This window comes from Bos taurus, chromosome 19, assembly GCF_002263795.3.
Source record: "Bos taurus isolate L1 Dominette 01449 registration number 42190680 breed Hereford chromosome 19, ARS-UCD2.0, whole genome shotgun sequence".
Taxonomy (NCBI): Eukaryota; Metazoa; Chordata; class Mammalia; order Artiodactyla; family Bovidae; genus Bos; species Bos taurus.
The window spans coordinates 55,163,941-55,174,077 of record NC_037346.1 but is presented as its reverse complement, the minus strand read 5'-3'; the positions used below and the strand labels follow the sequence as shown (position 1 = coordinate 55,174,077).

The following is a 10,137-nucleotide window of genomic DNA, read 5'->3' as shown; positions in this document are numbered from 1 at the left end:
AATTCTCATGTAAAGGATAAGCCTGGGTGCAGCAACAGGTATCTGTCTAATTGCAAGGCTTACTGGGAAAACTTCGTGGAGCCTCTGCTCTCCGGCAGGAGCAAGTCCTTCAGGCTCAGTTCACACTATTTAAAAAATGCTGCCCCTGGCTACCCTCCTGTCAGACCGACTTAAACTGATGATTTCAAGTCTTTTAATCTTTATGGTTTTCCACCCCCCAAATACCTCTGTTACTTATCCCTTGATCAGCACCTTCTCCCATTTCCTCAGGGGCTGATAAAACATCAGACCTCTCTCTAAGTTCCTAAGTCTCAAACCTACCCCCAGCCCCTTGTGGTCAGGCGGTAAAGAATTCACCTGCAACGCAGGAGACTGGGGTTTGATCCCCCGGTGGGGAAGATCCCCTGGAGGAGGACATGGAAACCCACTCCAGGCCTTTTGCCAGGAGAATCCTATGGACAGAGGAGCGTGGAAGGCTACAGTCCATAGGGTCGTGAAGAGTCAGACACCACCGAAGTGACTTAACACGCACACAAGCACATCCGTATTAAGGATTTGGGTCCATCTCCAGTGCCTAAAAGACAAGTACCTCAAGACTTCCCTGGTGGTCCAGTGGCTAAGACCCTGAGCTTCCAATGTAGGGGGCCCAGGTTTGATCCCTGGTCAGGGAACTAGATACCACATACCACAACTAAAGGTCCCCTGTGCCACAACTAAAAAGATTCTGCATGCTGCCACTAAGATCCTGCACAGACCAATAAAGAAATATATACATATATTTTTAAAAGGTAATACCCCACTAAGACCAGAGCTTCCTATCCACCACATGGGGTTCTCCTTCCCGTCTGCAGCCTCCTGTGTCCTCGCCCCTCCACTGTCTGCCGGCACATCAGTTCTCTCCCTGAAGCTTTCTTTCCTTTCCAGCCAGGCCCCTGGGGGTCATTCATAATCTGAGAGCTACTCTCTCTGTGTTCCTGGCTTTCCGCCCAGCAGAACTCCGACCTGGATTCACACTCTGATCGGCCTGTGCAGTGTCCCCTCCCCCACGCTGCCCGCTTCCTGGCCTGGCTAGGAGCTGCTGACCGGGGACTGTTTCATTCCAGAGTAGAATGGTACCCACTGAGCATCAGCTGGGCTTGCTACAACCAGCCATTTCCCCATCCTTGGTTAGCTCCAGCTTCCATCCTGCCCAACAGGGATTCCAAGATGTCACCTCAAGCCTCTTTTCTCCCTGCCTCCTTTCCCCCTCCTCCGAGAGGGGAGCTTCAATTTCCCAGGCCCACAATTACAAAGGCACCTCCTGGCCAGAACGTGAAGGGTCTGAGGTTTACTCTGTGATCGGGCTAACAGGTCAGCCTGCTACAGTTTGATGGATGCCTGCAGAAGACGTGAGACTCTGGGGTCAGAGATGAGTGACTTGATTCCTGGTGGCACAGTGAGCAACGTGAACTTCAAGATGGTGCCTCCTTGCTCTTCAGACCCCAGAAGGTGAGGCAGAGGGACCCAAAAGGGGCCACACAGTGGGTTTGCTGCACATACTGTGGGTTTGCCGCACAGCTGAGGAACCTTGAACAAGGGAAACCAGAATCTTTTCCAATGGGCTGCAAGCAAACCTGCCGTTGCCCTCGAGGCAGGCATTAAAAATTATACTGGAGGGACTTCCCTGGTGGTGCAGAAGTTAAGACTCCGATCTTCCAATGCAGGGGACACGAGTTCAATCCCTGGTCAGGGAATGAAGATCTCACATGTTGCAGGGCACTGCCAAAAGACTTTTTTTTTTAAAGAGAGGAAAAAAAAACTTAGGCTGGAAGTAAGAAAATTTGTCTTCTGCTCCAGATGGGGGTCTTATCTTTGTCTTCTAAGACAGTTTGCTATATACCAACAATCTTGGAAAGATAGTCTGGGACAAAAGGCAGTTAGTGCTTCTGCTAATGTGTGCAGAAATGTGATTCACCCGGTGAGGGCTCGCAGCGTGTTAATGTCACGCCTCTTCACCTGCACCCACCCAAGCTCTCCTCCTGTAAAAGCCGGCCTCTCTGCTGTGTGCTCCCACCTCTTTGGGTTGCCCTTTGGCAGCCATCCCTTCCCCATCTACAGGGTCTTTGTCCCGGCCTATGCGTGTGTGCTCAGCTGCTCAGTTGTGTCCATCTCTTTTGTGACCCCATGGACTATAGCCCTCAGGCTGCTCTGTCTGTGGGATTTTCCAGGCAAGATTACTAGAGTGGGTTGCCATTTCCTACTCCTGGGGATCTTCCCAACCCAGGGATCGAACCCTCGTCTCTTGTGTCTCCTGCATTGGCAGGTGGATTCTTTACCACTGTTGCCACCTAGGAAGCCCCCCTGGGCTATGAATATATCCCAAAGAGCTCATCCTAAAAAGCAAAACAAAGTCAAACAAAACCTCTGTTGAGCTGGCACCCTTCGTAACTACCCTTTCCTTCTCATCCTCATTCTTGTTGGGACAACCACGCTGTGACCATTTCTCTCCGAATCTGGTTTCTTTACCTACCTCCCCACTGAAACTGTCCCATGGAGGCCACCAGGGCCTGCGTCGTTCCCAGCAGAACAATGGAGCAGACGTTTTCCTGTTCTAGTCCTGCTGTGTCTGCCTCTGAATCTGAATTCTGAAGAAAATTAAGTGTCATTTGCAGGACTCCTTTTAGGTGTTTGTTGAATCCAGCATTTGGCCACTCCCACAAGGTAGTTTCTGCTGACTGCCTTTTTCTGGTTTAACAGTCATGCTTTCTTGTGTGGACCTGAAACAAACAGATGGTCAGCTATTTCAACAGCAAAACTGGTTTTATTTGACCTACTGTATAGCACAAGGAGCTGTTACTGCTCAGGGTTCTTGGCCTCTTTAATCAATAGAAACTGATCAGAAGCCAGATAAGAAATTCAGGCAAGGCTTTACTGGGGGCCAGAAGGAACTCTTGCTTGCTTGATCCCTGGGGAGGGGCAAGCTTGTTCCTTATATGGGGTGAGGATAGGGGTGTGTCCAGGGGGTGGGCTAGAGGGGTGGTGGCTTGGGTGGTGGTGTGTGCAGGGTTAGGGTTAGCCATCCTGTCTTTAAAAGTGACACTTGGGTTTTTTGGTCTCTTTGTATCGTTTGGGTCCAGAATTTGCCCCAACTGTGCATGCATGCAGTTGTTTTTATTTTTTTAATTTATTTTTTAATTGGAGGAAAATTGCTTTACAATGTTGTTCTAGTTTCTGCCATACAACAATGTGAATCAGTCATAATCATATATATACATTCTCTCCCTTTTGAGCCTCCCTGTCTTCCCCCTGTCTCAACCCTCTAGGTCATCACAGGGCACCAGGCTGGGCTCCTGTGTTATATAGTAACTTATCACTAGGTACCTATTTTACACATGTGCTCAGTCACTCAGTCGTGTCTGACTTGAGACCCCATGGACTGTAGTCTGCTTGGCTCCTCTGTCCGTGAAATTTCCCAGGCAAGAATACTGGAGTGGGTTGCCATTTCCTCCTCCAGGGGATCTTCCCCATCTGGGGATCAAACCCTTGTCTCCTCCGTCTCCTGCAGAGGCAGACAGGTTCTTTACCACTGAACTACCTGGGAAGCTCTCTTTACATTTTACACTTGATAGTGTATATATTGGAGAAGGCAATGGCACCCCACTCCAGTACTCTTGCCTGGAAAATCCCATGGACGGAGGAGCCTGGTAGGCGGCAGTCCATGGGGTCGCACAGAGTCGGACACGACTGAGCGATTTCACTTTCGCTTTTCACTTTCATGCATTGGAGAAGGAAATGGCAACCCACTCCAGTGTTCTTGCCTGGAGAATCCCAGGGACGGGGGAGCCTGGTGGGCTGCCGTCTATGGGGTCGCACAGAGTCGGACACGACTGAAGTGACTTAGCAGCAGTGTATATATGTTACTGCTACTCTCTCAATTCGTCCTTCCCCTGCTGTGTCTAAAAGTCCTGCATCTGCATGCAGTTATTTTTAGTCCCATACAGATTCCTTTTTTGTATTTCGTAGCTGGAGGAAAGGTGTGTCCAGATACAAGTTATATATAAATATATTTATCTCCCCTGGTGGTCCAGTGGTTAGGACTCCGTGCTTCCATTGCATAGGGACCAGGTTTAACCCCTGGTCAGGGAACTAACATCCCTGGAAGCCACTTGGCACAGCCAAAAAAAAAAAAAAAGAAACATGGGGCTCAACAGAGAATTGGAATTTCTGGATCTATAATTAAGGACCATATGCAGGTCCCGCAGGGCAAGGGAAGGAGTAAACAAAGATTCCAAGGCTTTTCACTGGCTGAGTCCTTGCCAGGAAGAAAGCGGTATCTTTCTTCTTCCTGTTGGGCTCTGCTGCCCTTGCTGGGCATGAAAGCTTCCCCCTTCTGTCTCCTGACTCTATTTAACTGAGGTTTCTGTTTATTAGTTCTTTACGCCTGCTTATTTGCTTGTCTCATCTATTTTTGTTGGAAACTGGACATTTTAATTAGCGTTGTAGCAACTCTGGATAAGGGTCCCCCACCCTCACTCCCCCCAGGCTTGTTGTAACGCCCTTGTTTGTTTAGTGACTGGCTGGCTTATTTTAAAGAAGCCTCCCTCCTCACCCACCCCCTTCTCCCCACTTTGCAGATGAAGAAACTGAGAAGTGATCCGAGGTCACAGGGCTTTGAGACGTGTCACATTTCTTTCTTTTTTTTGTTGTTGTTTTTTTTTTTTTTGAGATCCCACATTTCACTTGGTCTTTTACCATTTTCTTTTCGTACTCCTTTTATCCCTTCATGTCTCACTACCCACAAAGTCCATGAATGCTCTTCTCAGAAAAGTCACAGTTTAGGGATGAGATCAGGCCTGGGGATCAAGAAACGGATGTCCACTCTTCTCTCATTAGCTAGGACCTACTAGAAGGGTTGTACTCCACACCTGCTTGGCCCACGGCCACCCTGCAGGACATCCATCCACAGAGACAGGGCCTCCTAAGCCCTCCCAGACGACCTGGCCAGGGAAAGCCCCCCTCCACGACCCCTTGGGTTTTTCCTCCAAGAACCTCCCACCCACTCGGCCAGCGAAAGCAGAGTCTTCTCACCCACCACACCCTCCACTAGAATATCTTAGTTCACATCTCCTCCACCTCCTCACACTTCTGAAGACTTTTTTCTTTCCCACTGGTCTTTGTGGTCCCTGAAGTGTTAACCGCTGGTGCGTAGGGAAGTGCAGTTTGGGGTCTGCCCACCGTCACCCTGGGTTAGCCGTGACTTGGGCCAGATCCTCTTCATTTCTTCCCCTGACCACATGCAGCTGTCAAGATGCGTTAATTGCCAGTTGATCTGTTGCTTTCAACAATGCCCTGGCACAGAAATTGCTCTATAGACTCGGGCTCCTTTGAAGGAACAGCTCCTGAGGTTACTGTCTCCTGTTTCTCTCCCTGATTCTCTCCTGCAAACTAGCTGACTTGTGCATTAGCCTGATCTTCATGGAATCTACACTCTTCTTCCAGTTGCCTTTCAACACAGCCTCCTTTTTTTTTTTTGTAATATATATATATATTTATATGCAGACTACATCATGAGAAACGCTGGACTGGAAGAAACACAAGCTGGAATCAAGATTGCTGGGAGAAATATCAATAACCTCAGATATACAGATGACACCACCCTTATGGCAGAAAGCGAAGAGGAACTAAAAAGCCTCTTGATGAAAGTGAAAGTGGAGAGTGAAAAAGTTGGCTTAAAGCTTAACATTCAGAAAACGAAGATCATGGCATCTGGTCCCATCACTTCATGGGAAATAGATGGGGAAACAGTGGAAACAGTGTCAGACTTTATTTTTCTGGGCTCCAAAATCACTGCAGATGGTGACTGCAGCCATGAAATTAAAAGACGCTTACTCCTTGGAAGAAAAGTTATGACCAACCTAGATAGCATATTCAAAAGCAGAGACATAACTTTGCCAACAAAGGTTCATCTAGTCAAGGCTATGGTTTTTCCTGTAGTCATGTATGGATGTGAGAGTTGGACTGTGAAGAAGGCTGAGCGCCGAAGAATTGATGCTTTAGAACTGTGGTGTTGGAGAAGACTCTTGAGAGTCCCTTGGACTGCAAGGAGATCCAACCAGTGCATTCTGAAGGAGATCAGCCCTGGGATTTCTTTGGAAGGACTGATGCTAAAGCTGAAACTCCAGTACTTTGGCCACCTCGTGCGAAGAGTTGACTCATTGGAAAAGACTCTGATGCTGGAAGGGATTGGGGGCAGGAGGAGAAAGGGACGACAGAGGATGAGATGGCTGGATGGCATCACTGACTCGATGGACGTGAGTCTCAGTGAACTCCAGGAGTTGGTGATGGACAGGGAGGCCTGGCATGCTGCGATTCATGGGGTCACAAAGAGTCAGACACGACTGAGCAACTGATCTGATCTGATCTGATAAACTTATTTATTGTTTGTCCACACCAGGTCTTAGTTGGGGCATGTGGAATCTAGTTCCCTGACCAGGGATCGAACCTGGGCCCCCCTGCATTGGGACTACAGGGTCTTAGCCACTGGCCACCAGGGAAGTCCCAGCCTTCTGTTTTGAGAGCATCCTTAGGCTTGAACTTCTCCACTCTGTTGCAGATAAGGTCAGTTCCTCTGGGAAGAGATTAGACCTGTCTGTTTTATAGTCTGCTTCTGTCCCTGGGCAGACTCTCTGAGCCTGGACTCCAGCTGTGGGTGGGGACAATGATGTATTTCTTTCTGAGTGATACACCTGTGTAAAAGTTGACCAAGTGGCAGAAGAGAGGCCATAGCTTCGGGTCTTCTCTGCTTGCCTCTCCTGGAGTTAAACCACCACTTTATGAGCCGGGGCAGGGATGACCAAGGCCCCAGAATCCTCAGTGATATCACACCCAAAGTAGAGCCTCATACTCCATGAATGGGAGGGCTGAGCAGAAGAGAGTCCATAGCTTAGCCTCAGAAGCAGGTACCTAGGGCAGGATGAGAAATGTCAATGCATTAATCCTCCTAGAAAGAACCCTCTGACAGGGAGTTGATGGGAGAGTGAGCCCTGTGCACTTGGCTGTAACAATCTGGACTGGAGTTTTTGTTTCCACTGGGATGGGAGTAAGGAGGGAGAGAGAGAGAGAGAGAAAGAGCAATTCTGGCTCAAAGACTCTTATCAACTTTTGGTAGATTTTCTCCAATAGATGTTTCTGTATTTGCTGTATATTTTTAGGACCATTTCCAGATACTTCGAATGGTTATCTGTTAAAAAAATTTTTTTTCTTTTATTTATTTGGATGCTCCAGGTCTTAGCTGGGCGTGCAGGATCTTTAGCTGTAGCATGTGAAAGTCTTAGTTTTAACAGGTGGGATCTAGCTTCCTGACCAGGGATTGAACCTGGGCCCCTGCACTGGGAGTGTGGAGTCTTAGCCACTGGACCACCGGGGAAGTCCCAGTGGTTATTTTTTATACTTTTCACCAGTCCCACTGCAGAGTGGGTCTGTGGAATTTCTTGGGCTGTCATATTGGAAATTTATCCCCTGCAATGATTTTTAACTTAATGTTGGTTTTTCTGTTGGTTTGTTATTCTACAATTTTATTGTTTGAATCAGGGAAATTTGAATACAAACTGGATATTTGGTGAATCTAAGAAATTCTTAACTCTTTTAGGTGTGATAATATTACACCTAATATTTTAAAGAGTTTTTAAAGTCTTTAAAACTTTTAAGTGTTTAAAGTCTTTAAAATATTGTTTTAAAGAGTTCTTACCTCTTGTAATGCATACTGAAATGTCTGCAGATAAAACAATAATGATGCATGAGATTTGCTTAAAATAGTTGAGTGTGGGCCCTAGTGGGAAGGGGATAAGGACTACAGATGAAACAAGATTGGCTAAGGGTTGACAATTTTTCTATTATGTTGTATTAGTACTTGTATTATTATTAATATGAGCTGCATGCTAGGAGTTCACTGCACTATCCTTTCTACTCTTGTATATGTTTGAAATTTTCCATAATAAAATGTTAATTTTTTCTTTTGTCTACATGTGAAATATACTTCATTAGATATTTTAGAAATATGTCATTTAGTTGAATTAAAATCTTGAAGAGTATATATACATACTTTTCGCCTAAGATTATGTTCTACAGAACTGAGAGATCAAACTTTGAGTGCTCTTCATTCCGAAACAACTTTTATAAGCATCTTTGTAAAAAAATTTTTTTAACTAAAATCAATTTATTTTTCAGTATCTGAAACGGCATGAATTTCAAGCAAGTTCCTAATCAAAATTTATCAGATGTTCTAATTATGTGCCAGAAGCTAGTTTTTGTTATTTCAATCAAAACCATTTTTAGATGATTAATTATTATTTTATGAAAAAAGCCATGATGAAAATTGTTCTAGTTTTAATTCAAGAATTTTTAAGAAGAGAAATTTATGCACAGAATTGAAGCTGAGTAGAAACTGAGCTTGCAAAAAGAAAATACAGTTGATGACAAAATTTTGAATATCAGCTGGGATGTTCTGGGTCAGTCAGAACACAGATTAGCATTTGTGATTCAAACAATTAGTGCCTAATGCTTTTCAAGATGTAAAATGTTTCTTTTTCTACGTTTTTTTCTGTAAACCTATTAATGGGAATTTTTTTTCAGTCCCTTGAAAAATGTCAACTTCTTGAGAAAACAAATGTTATTTTGTCAGAAATGAGAAACTCGTCTTAACAAGAGATAATTTGTCTGTTTGTCTGACAGTGCAGTTGATAACATTTTGCACAATTATAATTGGTCCTGGGAATAATAGGAAACAAAAATGTTAAAATTATGAAACTCTAAAGTGATTTCATCATTAATCTCAATTGTGCTGCCGTAATACTGTATTTATTATAGTGAATTAACTTTCCAAAATAAATCAGTGATTTTCTATTTTCCTGTCTATGGTGCTTAACACAGTTCACTATGGTTTTTTTCTTGTTGTTGTTGTTAGGTTGGAATCCAAATTGAATCCATGTGCTATCTTGTTTTTCAGGGAGGAGAGCCTTGTTTTTAAAAATAAGTTGTTTTTTAAAGATGTATTTATTTTTATTTATTTGTCTGTGCCAGGCCTTGGTTGCAGCACGTGGGATCTTTAGTTATTAGTGGAATGGGGAGCTCTTAGTTGCATTATATGGAGTCTAGTTCCCTGACCAGGGATAGAACCTGGGTCTGTTGCATTGGCAGCTGGGAGTCTTAATCCCTGGATCACCAGGGACATCCCTCTATTTACTATCCATTGACTTCCTGGATCCTAAATATTTTTCAAATCTGTGCTCATCTCCCCGCCCCTACTATAAGTGGACAATATTGGGTTACAACTGTTTTCTAATCACCAGTCTGCCTTCCATCTTGTCCTCTCAAATTCAACTTTTGCTCAGCTAGCTGCCCATGTGACTTAGATGGTGCTCTAAACATAACCTCTCTTCTGCTTAAAGATTTCAGAGATTCCATACTGTGCGTGTGTGCTTAAGTTGCTTCAGTCACGTCTGACTCTTTACAACCCTATGGACCGTAGTCCACCAGGGTCCTCTGTCCATGGAATTCCCTAAGCAAGAATACTGGAGTGGGTTCCCATGTCCTCCTCCAGGGGATCTTCCTGACCCAGGGATCAAACCCATGTCTCTTATGTCTCCTGCATTGGCAGGCTGGTTCTTTACCACTAGCATCACCTGGGAAGCCCAGGTCCATATCACTGATAGTAATTTTTAAAGTGTGAGGATACTTTTTTCTACATATATATAGAAAAGCTCTGTCCTCTAGTTTGAGAAACATTGTGGTAGAAGTTAGTTAAAATATGACATTTCAGGAGATGGGTAAATAATCATCAATATAAGTGGGGCACTGAACCCATATGGCAATACTTACCAGCGTCCAGATGACCAGGAAGGCGTCTCTTAAACTTTTAAAAGAACAACAGTAAAATGAAAACCACTAGACTAAACATTTCTCATAGGCTTCTGGATAAGGATGATAGGCTGAACACGTGCATTTATTTATATTCCCTCTTAAAAAACCACTACTATAGATAATAAAGGGATTTTTTGAAAGCGTAAACCCACAAAGTTGAGGGAGAGAGTTTTAGAGATCATAGCAACACAGTTCTGCAAATTGAAATCAGAAGGGTAAGAAGTAACTGATTTAACATCT

General features: G+C 44.7%; 1 long non-coding RNA gene across 1 annotated transcript; it reads left to right on the top strand.

Annotated features, from left to right (window-relative positions):
- The first annotated feature begins 3 nt into the window (after positions 1-3).
- On the top strand, positions 4-8,882 carry LOC132343119 (uncharacterized). Its single transcript, XR_009491806.1, has 2 exons — positions 4-1,488; positions 5,539-8,882. It is a non-coding gene; the product is annotated as an uncharacterized lncRNA (long non-coding RNA).
- Positions 8,883-10,137: the final 1,255 nt, after the last annotated feature.